General features: G+C 41.1%; 2 non-coding genes across 2 annotated transcripts; both read left to right on the forward strand.

The window, feature by feature from the left end:
* The first annotated feature begins 3,724 nt into the window (after positions 1-3,724).
* LOC130972734 (small nucleolar RNA R71) lies at positions 3,725-3,832 on the forward strand. The gene has a single exon (XR_009083897.1). It is a non-coding gene; the product is annotated as a small nucleolar RNA R71 (small nucleolar RNA).
* Positions 3,833-10,764: 6,932 nt separating this feature from the next.
* On the forward strand, positions 10,765-10,872 carry LOC130972056 (small nucleolar RNA R71). Its single transcript, XR_009083257.1, has one exon. It is a non-coding gene; the product is annotated as a small nucleolar RNA R71 (small nucleolar RNA).
* Positions 10,873-11,256: the final 384 nt, after the last annotated feature.

An 11,256-nucleotide genomic window follows, 5' to 3' on the forward strand; every position in this document is an offset into this window, starting at 1 on the left:
AAACATACTAAAAACAATGCCAAAAAGCATACAAATCATCCGCTCATCACAACACCAAACTTAAATTGTTGCTTGTCCCCAAGCAACTGAAAATCAAATAAGATAAAAGGAAGAGAATATGCAATGAATTCCAAAAACATCTGTGAAGATCAGTATTAATTAGATGAGCGGGGCTTTTAACTTTTTGCCTCTGAACAGTTTTGGCATCTCAATCTATCCTTTGAAATTCAGAATGGTTGGCTTCTTTAGGAACTTAGAATCCAGATAGTGTTAATGATTCTCCTAGTAAAGTATGATGATTCTTGAACATAGCTATTTATTGAGTCTTGGCTGTGGCCCAAAGCACTCTGTCTTTCCAGTATTACCACCGGATACATACATGCCACAGACACATAATTGGGTGAACCTTTTCAGATTGTGACTTAGCTTTGCTAAAGTCCCCAATTAGAGGTGTCCAGGGTTCTTAAGCACACTCTTATTTGCCTTGGATCACACTCTTATTATTATTATTATTTTTTTTTTTTTTTCGTTTTCTTTTTTTCTCTTTTTTTTCGGTTTTTTTTTTTTTGAATAGCAATGCTTTTTCTTGCTTCAAGAATCATTTTATTGATTTTTCAGATCCTCAATAACATGTATCCTTTTTCATCATTCTTTCAAGAGCCAACATTCATGAACAACAAATTCAAAAGACATATGCACTGTTCAAGCATACATTCAGAAAACAAAAGCATTGCCACCACATCAAACTAATTAAGCTAGTTTTAAAGATGAATTTGAAATCCTGTACTTCTTGTTCTTTTGTGATAAAAATAGTTTTCTTTTAAGAAAGGTGATGGATTCATATTCATAGCTTTAAGGCATAGACACTAAGACACTAATGATCATAAGACACAAACATGGATAAACATAAAGCACTAAAATTCAAAAAACAGAAAAATAAAGAACAAGGAGATTAAAGAACGGGTCCACCTTAGTGATGGCGGCTCTTTCTTTCTCTTGAAGATCCTATGGAGTGCTTGAGCTCCTCAATGTCTCTTCCTTGTCTTTGTTGCTCCTCTCTCATGATCCTTTGATCTTCTCCAATTTCATGGAGGAGGATGGCATGTTCTTGGTGCTCCACCCTTAGTTGTCCCATGTTAGAACTTAATTTTCCTAGGGAGGTGTTAATTTACTCCCAGTAGTCTTGTGGAGGAAAGTGCATCCCTTGAGGTATCTCAGGGATTTCTTGATGAGAGGGGTCTCTTGTTTGCTCCATCTTCTTCTTAGTGATGGGCTTGAGGTCATGCCTTCTCAGTTGAACCGGCTTTGGATGCCATAAATGGTTATGGAAAAACAAAAAGCAATGCTTTTACCACACCAAACTTAAAAGGTTTGCTCGTCCTCGAGCAAAAGAAGAAAGAAGAGAGTAGAAGAAGAAGAAATGGGGGAGAGGGAGATGGCTTTGTGGTTCGGCCAAAAAGGGGGAGAAGTGGTGGTTTATGAAGGATGGATGTGAGTGGTGAAGAGAAAGAGATGTTGAGGTGATTGGTGAATGGGAGAAGAAGAAGAGAGAGAGTGGTGGGGTTGGTGGGGATCCTGTGGGGTCCACAGATCCTGAGGTGTCAAGGAAAAGTCATCCCTGCACCAAATGTTGCTCAAAATCACGTTTTGAGCTATTTCTGGCGTTAAAGGCCGGGCTGGTGCCCATTTCTGGCGTTTAACGCCAGGTTCTAGCCCTTTTCTGGCGTTTAACGCCAGTCTGGTGCCCCTTTCTGGCGTTAAATGCCCAGAATGGTGCCAGACTGGGCGTTAAACGCCCAACTGCTAGCCTCACTGGCGTTTAAACGCCAGTGAGTTCTTCCTCCAGGGTGTGCTGTTTTTCTTCCTGTTTTTCATTCTGTTTTTGCTTTTTCAATGGATTTTGTGACTTCTTATGATCATCAACCTACAAAAAAGATAAAATAACAAAAGGAAATAGTTAATTATAAAAGATTGGGTTGCCTCCCAACAAGCGCTTCTTTAATGTCATTAGCTTGACAGAGGACTCTCATGGAGCCTCACAAATGATCAGAGCAATGTTGAAACCTCCCAACACCAAACTTAGAGTTTGAATGTGGGGGTTCAACACCAAACTTAGAGTTTGGTTGTGGCCTCCCAACACCAAACTTAGAGTTTGACTGTGGGGGCTCTATTTGTCTCTGATTTGAGGGAAGCTCTTCAAGCTTCCTCTCCATGGTGACAGAGGGATATCCTTGAGCCTTAAACACATAGGATTCTTCATTCACTTGAATGATCAGTTCACCTCCATCAACATCAATCACAGCCTTTGCTGTGGCTAGGAAGGGTCTGCCAAGGATGATGGATTCATCCATGCACTTCCCAGTCTCTAGGACTATGAAGTCAGTAGGGATGTAATGGTCTTCAATCTTCACCAAAACATTCTCTACAAGTCCATGAGCTTGTTTTCTTGAATTGTCTGCCATCTCTAATGAGATTCTTGCAGCTTGTACCTCAAAGATCCCTAATTTCTCCATTACAGAGAGGGGCATGAGGTTTACACTTGACCCTAAGTCACACAAGGCCTTCTTGAAGGTCATGGTGCCTATGTACAAGGTATAGAAAACTTCCCAGGATCCTGCCTCTTTTGAGGCAGTTTCTGCCTAGACAAGTCATCCAGTTCTTTGGTGAGCAAAGGTGGTTCATCCTCCCAAGTCTCATTTCCAAATAACTTGTCATTTAGCTTCATGATTGCTTCAAGGTATTTAGCAACTTGCTCTTCAGTGACATACTCATCCTCTTCAGAGGAAGAATACTCATCAGAGCTCATGAATGGCAGAAGTAAGTCCAATGGAATCTCTATGGTCTCATTTTGAGCCTCAGATTCCCATTGTTCCTCATTGAGGAACTCAGAGGAGATTGGTACACGCCCACTGAGGTCTTCCTCAGTGGCGTCCTCCTCCTCTCTTTCCTCTCCATATTCGGCCATGTCTATGGCTTTGCACTCTCCTTTTGGATTTTCTTCTGTATTACTTGGGAGAGTGCTAGGAGGGAGTTCAGTAACTTTCTTGCTCAGCTGACCCACTTGTCCTTCCAAATTTCTGATGGAGGACCTTGTTTCATTCATGAAACTTTGAGTGGTCTTTATTAGATCAGAGACCATTGTTGCTAAGTCAGAAGTGTTCTGCTTAGAACTCTCTGTCTGTTGCTGAGAAGATGATGGAAAAGGCTTGCTATTGCTAAGCCTGTTTCTTCCACCATTATTGTTATTGAAACCTTGTTGAGGTCTCTCTTGATTCTTCCATGAGAGATTTGGGTGATTTCTCCATGAAGAATTATAGGTGTTTCCATAGGGTTCTCCTAGGTAATTCACCTCTTCCATGGAAGGGTTCTCAGGATCATAAGCTTCTTCCTCAGATGAAGCTTCCTTAGTACTGCTTGGTGCATTTTGCATTCCAGACAGACTTTGAGAAATCAAATTGACTTGTTGAGTCAATATTTTATTCTGAGCCAATATGGCATTCAGAGTATCAATCTCAAGAACTCCTTTCTTCTGATTAGTCCCATTGTTTACAGGATTCCTTTCAGAAGTGTACATGAATTGGTTATTTGCAACCATTTCAATTAGTTCTTGAGCCTCTGTAGGCGTCTTCTTCAAGTGAAGATATCCTCCAGCAGAGCTATCCAAAGACATCTTGGATAGTTCAGAGAGACCATCATAGAAAATACCTATGATGCTCCATTCAGAAAGCATGTCTGAGGGACATTTTCTGATTAATTGTTTGTATCTTTCCCAAGCTTCATAGAGGGATTCACCATCCTTCTGTCTGAAGGTTTGGACTTCCACTCTAAGCTTACTCAATTTTTGAGGTGGAAAGAACTTTGCCAAGAAGGCATTGACTAGCTTTTCCCAAGAGTCCAGGCTTTCTTTAGGTTGTGAGTCCAACCATGTCCTAGCTCTGTCTCTTACAGCAAAAGGGAATAGCATCAGTCTGTAGACCTCAGGGTCAACCCCATTAGTCTTGACTGTGTCACAGATTTGCAAGAATTCAGCTAAAAACTGATGAGGATCTTCCATTGGAAGTCCATGGAACTTGCAATTCTGTTGCATTAGAGAAACTAACTGAGGCTTAAGCTCAAAGTTGTTTGCTCCAATGGCAGGGATAGAGATGCTTCTCCCATAGAAGTCGGGAGTAGGTGCAGTAAAGTCACCCAGCACCTTCCTTGCATTGTTGACATTGTTGTTGTTTTCGGCTGCCATGGGTTCTTCTTCTTTGAAGAATTCGGTCAGGTCCTCAACAGAGAATTGTGCCTTAGCTTCTCTTAGCTTTCGCTTCAAGGTCCTCTCAGGTTCAGGGTCAGCTTCAACAAGAATGCCTTTGTCTCTGCTCCTGCTCATATGAAAGAGAAGAGGACAAGAAAATATGGAATCCTCTATGTCACAGTATAGAGATTCCTTGAGGTGTCAGAGGAAGAAAAATGGAAGACAGAGGTAGAAAATTCGAACTTATCAAAGAAGATGGAGTTCGAATTTTGCATTAAGGAATAGTGTTAGTTCATAAATAGAAGGATGTGAGAAGAAGGGAAGTAATTTTCGAAAATTAAGTAAAAGATTTTGAAAACATTTTGAAAAACACTTAATTGATTTTCGAAAACTAAGAATAGAAAAAGAATCAAGTGATTTTTGAAAAAGATTTTTAAATTAGAAATAAAAAAGATTTGATTGAAAACTATTTTGAAAAAGATGTGGTTAAGAAGATATGATTGGTTTTAAAAAGATGTGATTAAAAAGATATGATTTGAAAACAATTTTAAAAGATATGATTTGAAAAATTAATGACTTGCCTAACAAGAAAAGATATGATTCAAACATAAAACCTTCCTCAACAGAAAAGGCAAAAAATGTTCAATCAAATCATTAATTATTAGTAAGTATCTTTGAAAAAGGAAAGAAATTGATTTTGAAAACATTTGATTGAAAAGATATGATTTGAAAAAGATTTGATTTTGAAAAACTTTGAAAACTTGAAAAAAAATTTGATTTTGAAAACAAAATCTTCCCCCTTGTGCCATCCTGGCGTTAAACGCCCAGAATGGTGCACATTCTGGCGTTTAACGCCCAAACTACTACCCTTTTGGGCGTTAAACGCCCAGCCAGGCACCCTGGCTGGCGTTTAAACGCCAGTCTGTCTTCTTCATTGGGCATTTTTGAATGCCCAGCTTTTTCTGTGTGATTCCTCTGCAGTATGTTCTGAATCTTCAATTCTCTGTATTATTGACTTGAAAAGACACAAATTAAAAATATTTTTGGATTTTTAATAATAAGGAATAATCAAAATGCAACTAAAATCAAGTAACAATGCATGCAAGACACCAAACTTAGCAGTTTGTATACTACTGACACTAACAAGATGAGAATGCACATGAGAAACAACAAAACAATCAAGTCAATAGAATTCAAAGATCAAAACAAGGAGATCATCAAGAACAACTTGAAGATTGATGAAGACACATGCATAAATTCGAAAAATGCAAGAAGAACAGAAACATGCAATTGACACCAAACTAAAAATGAGACACTAGACTTAAACAAGAAATATTTTTGGTTTTTTTATGATTTTGTAATTTTTTTGGTTTTTTCGAAAATTAAGTGGAAGAAGAAAATAAAGGTATCAAAATTCTTAATGAGAATTCCAGGAATCATGCAATGTTAGTCTAAAGCTTTAGTCTAAAGGAATTAGACATGGCCGGCTAAGCTTCAGCAGAACATTGCATTCAAGAGCTAAATTGATGATGATCAATCAGCTTTGGTGATGATAAGAACATCACCTTGAAACACTAGAATTCATCCTTAAAGAATTCTGAAAAAAAAATACCTAATCTAAGCAACAAGATGAACCGTCAGTTGTCCATACACAAGAACAATCCCCGGCAATAACACCAAAAACTTGATGTTGTTGCCGGATCTTGGCACTGATGTTACCAAAAGCTTGCTCAAAACTTGAACAATCCCCGGCAACGGCGCCAAAAACTTGGTGCGCGAAATTGTGAACAATACTTTTTCACAACTCAAATAATCCCCGGTAATGGCTCCAAGAACTTGGTGGCTCAATACCATGGCATTACACAACTTCGCACAACTAACCAGCAAGTGCACTGGGTCGTCCAAGTAATAAACCTTACGTGAGTAAGGGTCGATCCCACGGAGATTGTTAGCATTGAAGCAAGCTATGGTCATCTTGTAAATCTTAGTCAGGCAAACTCAAATGTATATGATGATGAACGAAAATAACATAGAAGATAAAGATAGTGATACTTATGTATATCATTGGTGTAAGAGCTTCAGACAAGCGTATGAAGATGCCTTCCCTTCCGTCTCTCTGCTTTCCTACTGCCTTCATCCAATCCTTTCTTACTCCTTTCCATGGCAAGCTCGTGTAGGGTTTCACTGTTGTCAGCAGCTACCTCCCATCCGCGCAGTGAAAGCTAATGCACACACTCTGTCACAGTGCTGCCAATCACCGGTTTGGTTCCCTCCCCTACCGGAATAGAATCACTCTTTTGCGTCTGTCACTAACGCCCAGTAGGTTACAGGTTTGAAGCACGTCACAGTCATTCAATCATTGAATCCTACTCAGAATACCACAGACAAGGTTAGACCTTCCGGATTCTCTTGAATGCTGCCATCAGTTCTTGCCTATACCACGAAGACTCTGATCTCACGGAATGGCTGGCTCGTTTGTCAGGCGAGCACTCGGTTGTCAGGCGATCAACCATGCATCGTGCAATCAGAAATCCAAGAGATATTCACTAAGCCTCAAATGCTTGTAGAACAAGAGTGGTTGTCAGTCACCTTGTTCATAGGTGAGAATGATGATGAGTGTCAATCATCACCTTCATCAAGTTGAAGAACAAGTGATATCTTGGTAAAAGAACAAGCGGAATTGAATAGAAGAACTATAGTAATTGCATTAATACTCGAGGTACAGCAGAGCTCCACACCTTAATCTATGGTGTGTAGAAACTCCACCGTTGAAAATACATAAGAACAAGGTCTAGGCATGGCCGTGAGGCCAGCCTCCCAATGATCAAAGGATCTAAAATAATCCCCCCCGATGATAAATACAATAGTAAAAGGTCCTACTTATAGAAAACTAGTAGCCTAAGGTGTACAGAAATGAGTAAATGACATAAAAATCCTCTTCCGGGCCCACTTGGTGTGCTTGGGCTGAGCAATGAAGCAAATTTCGTGTAGAGACTCTTCTTGGAGTTAAACGCCAGCTTTGGTGCCAGTTTGGGCGTTTAACTCCCATTTGGGTGCCAGTTCCAGCGTTTAACGCTGGGATTTCTTGAGGTGACTTTGAACGCCGGTTTGGGCCATCAAATCTTAGGCAAAGTATGGACTATCATATATTGCTGGAAAGCCCAGGATGTCTACTTTCCAACGCCGTTGAGAGCGCGCCAATTGGGCTTCTGTAGCTCCAGAAAATCCGCTTCGAGTGCAGGGAGGTCAGAATCCAACAGCATCTGCAGTCCTTTTTGGTCTCTGGATCAGATTTTTGCTCAGGTCCCTCAATTTCAGCCAGAAAATACCTGAAATCACAGAAAAACACACAAACTCATAGTAAAGTCCAGAAAAGTGAATTTTAACTAAAAACTAATAAAAATATACTAAAAACTAACTAGATCATATCAAAAACATACTAAAAACAATGCCAAAAAGCATACAAATCATCCGCTCATCAGCCCTCTTCACATATGGTTGTGAGGACTTGGTCCAACCTTTGATCAAAGTTGACCCTTCTAGTGTAAGGATGCTCATCTCCTTGCATCATGGGCAAGTTGAACGCCACCCTCACACTCTCCGGACTAAAATCCAAGTATTTCCCCCGAACCATAGTGAGATAATTCTTTGGATTCGGGTTCACACTTTGGTCATGGTTCTTGGTGATCCATGCATTGGCATAGAACTCTTGAACCATCAAGATTCCGACTTGTTGAATGGGGTTGGTAAGTACTTCCCAACCTCTTCTTCGGATCTCATGGCGGATCTCCGGATATTCACCCTTTTTGAGTGAAAAGGGGACTTCGGGGATCACCTTCTTTAAGACCACAACTTCATAGAAGTGGTCTTGATGCACCCTTGAGAGGAATCTATCCATCTCCCATGACTCGGAGGTAGAAGCCTTTGCCTTCCCTTTCCTCTTTCTAGAGGTTTCTCCGGCCTTGGATGCCATGATGGTTATGAAAAAGCAACGCTTTTACCACACCAAACTTAAAATGTTTGCTCGTCCTCGAGCAAAAGAAGAAAGAAGAGAGTAGAAGAAGAAGAGATGAGGAAGAGGGGGAAGGTGGTGTGTTCGGCCAAGAAGGGTAAGAAAGGGTGTTTAGGTTGTGTGAAAATGAAGGGGTGAAGAAGGGTATTTATAGGAGAGAGGGGGGGTAATGGTTCGGCCATGGAGGGTGGGTTTGGGAGGGAAAGTGGTTTGAATTTGAAGGGTGAGGTTGGTGGGGATTTATGAAGGATGGATGTGAGTGGTGAAGAGAAAGATGGGATTTGATAGGTGAAGGGTTTTTGGGGAAGAGGTATTGAGGTGATTGGTGAATGGGGGAAGAAGAGAGAGAGTGGTGGTGGGGTCCTGTGGGGTCCACAGATCCTGTGGTGTCAAGGAAAAGTCATCCCTGCACCAAATGTTGCTCAAAATCACGTTTTGAGCTATTTCTGGCGTTAAACGCCGGGCTGGTGCCCATTCCTGGCGTTTAACGCCAGGTTGTTGCCCTTTACTGGCGTTTAACGCCAGTCTGGTGCCCCTTTCTGGCGTTAAACGCCCAGAATGGTGCCAGACTGGGCGTTAAACGCCCAATAGCTAGTATTACTGGCGTTTGAACGCCAGCTTCTTCTCCTCCAGGGTGTGCTGTTTTTCTTCCTGTTTTTCATTCTGTTTTTTGCTTTTTTCATTGTTTTTGTGACTTCTTATGATCATCAACCTACAAAAAAGATAAAATAACAAAAGAAAATAGTTAACTATAAAACATTGGGTTGCCTCCCAACAAGCGTTTCTTTAATGTCATTAGCTTGACAGAGGACTCTCATGGAGCCTCAGAAATACTCAGAACCGTGTTGGAACCTCCCAACACCAAACTTAGAGTTTGAATGTGGGGGTTTAACACCAAACTTAGAGTTTGGTTGTGGCCTCCCAACACCAAACTTAGAGTTTGACTGTGGGGGCTCTGCTTGGCTCTGTTTTGAGAGAAGCTCTTCATGCTTCCTCTCCATGATGATAGAGGGATGTCCTTGGGCCTTAAACACCAAGGATTCTTCATTCACTTGAATGATCAACTCTCCTCTATCAACATCAATCACAGCCTTTGCTGTGGCTAGGAAGGGTCTGCCAAGGATGATGGATTCATCCATGCACTTCCCAGTCTCTAGGACTATGAAGTCAGTAGGATGTAATGGTCCTCAATCTTCACCAAAACATTCTCTACAAGTCCATGAGCTTGTTTTCTTGAATTGTCTGCCATCTCTAATGAGATTCTTGCAGCTTGCACCTCAAGGATCCCTAATTTCTCCATTACAGAGAGGGGCATGAGGTTTACACTTGACCCTAAGTCATACAAGGCCTTCTTGAAGGTCATGGTGCCTATGGTACAAGGTATAGAAAACTTCCCAGGATCTTGCCTCTTTAGAGGCAGTTTCTGCCTAGACAAGTCATCCAGTTCTTTGGTGAGCAAAGGTGGTTCTTCCTCCCAAGTCTCATTTCCAAATAACTTGTCATTCAGTTTCATGATTGCTCCAAGGTATTTAGCAACTTGCTCTTCAGTGACATACTCATCCTCTTCAGAGGAGGAATACTCATCAGAGCTCATGAATGGCAGAAGTAAGTCCAATGGAATCTCTATGGTCTCATTTTGAGCCTCAGATTCCCATTGTTCCTCATTGAGGAACTCAGAGGAGATTGGTACACGCCCACTGAGGTCTTCCTCAGTGGCGTCCTCCTCCTCTCTTTCCTCTCCATATTCGGCCATGTCTATGGCTTTGCACTCTCCTTTTGGATTTTCTTCTGTATTACTTGGGAAAGTGCTAGGAGGGAGTTCAGTAACTTTCTTGCTCAGCTGACCCACTTGTCCTTCCAAATTTCTGATGGAGGACCTTGTTTCATTCATGAAACTTTGAGTGGTCTTTATTAGATCAGAGACCATTGTTGCTAAGTCAGAAGTATTCTGCTTAGAACCCTCTGTCTGTTGCTGAGAAGATGATGGAAAAGGCTTGCCATTGCTAAACCTGTTTCTTCCACCATTATTGTTATTGAAACCTTGTTGAGGTCTCTCTTGATTCTTCCATGAGAAATTGGGGTGATTTCTCCATGAAGAATTGTAGTTGTTTCCATAGGGTTCTCCTAGGTAATTCACCTCTTCCATTGAAGGGTTCTCAGGATCATAGGCTTCTTCCTCAGATGAAGCTTCCTTAGTACTGCTTGGTGCATTTTGCATTCCAGACAGACTTTGAGAAATCAAGTTGACTTGTTGAGTCAATATCTTGTTCTGAGCCAATATGGCATTCAGAGTGTCAATCTCAAGAACTCCTTTCTTCTGACTAGTCCCATTGTTCACAGGATTTCTTTCAGAAGTGTACATGAATTGGTTATTTGCAACCATTTCAATCAATTCTTGAGCTTCTGCAGGCGTCTTCTTCAGATGAAGAGATCCTCCAGCAGAGCTATCCAAGGACATCTTGGACAGTTCAGAGAGACCATCATAGAAAATACCTATGATGCTCCATTCAGAAAGCATGTCTGAAGGACATCTTCTGATCAATTGTTTGTATCTTTCCCAAGCTTCATAGAGGGATTCTCCATCCTTCTGTCTGAAGGTTTGGACTTCCACTCTAAGCTTACTCCATCTTTGTGGTGGAAAGAACTTTGCCAAGAAGGCATTGACTAGATTTTCCCAAGAGTCCAGGCTTTCTTTAGGTTGAGAATCCAACCATATTCTAGCTCTGTCTCTTACAGCAAAAGGGAATAGCATCAGTCTGTAGACCTCAGGGTTAACCCCATTAGTCTTGACTGTGTCACAGATTTGCAAGAATTCAGCTAAGAACTGATGAGGATCTTCCATTGGAAGTCCATGGAACTTGCAATTCTGTTGCATTAGAGAAACTAATTGAGGCTTAAGCTCAAAGTTGTTTGCTCCAATGGCAGGGATAGAGATGCTTCTCCCATAGAAATCAGGAGTAGGTGCAGTGAAGTCACCCAGCACCTTCCTTGCATTGTTTGCATT

This window comes from Arachis stenosperma, chromosome 3 (genome assembly GCF_014773155.1).
Source record: "Arachis stenosperma cultivar V10309 chromosome 3, arast.V10309.gnm1.PFL2, whole genome shotgun sequence".
NCBI classification, from domain to species: Eukaryota; Viridiplantae; Streptophyta; class Magnoliopsida; order Fabales; family Fabaceae; genus Arachis; species Arachis stenosperma.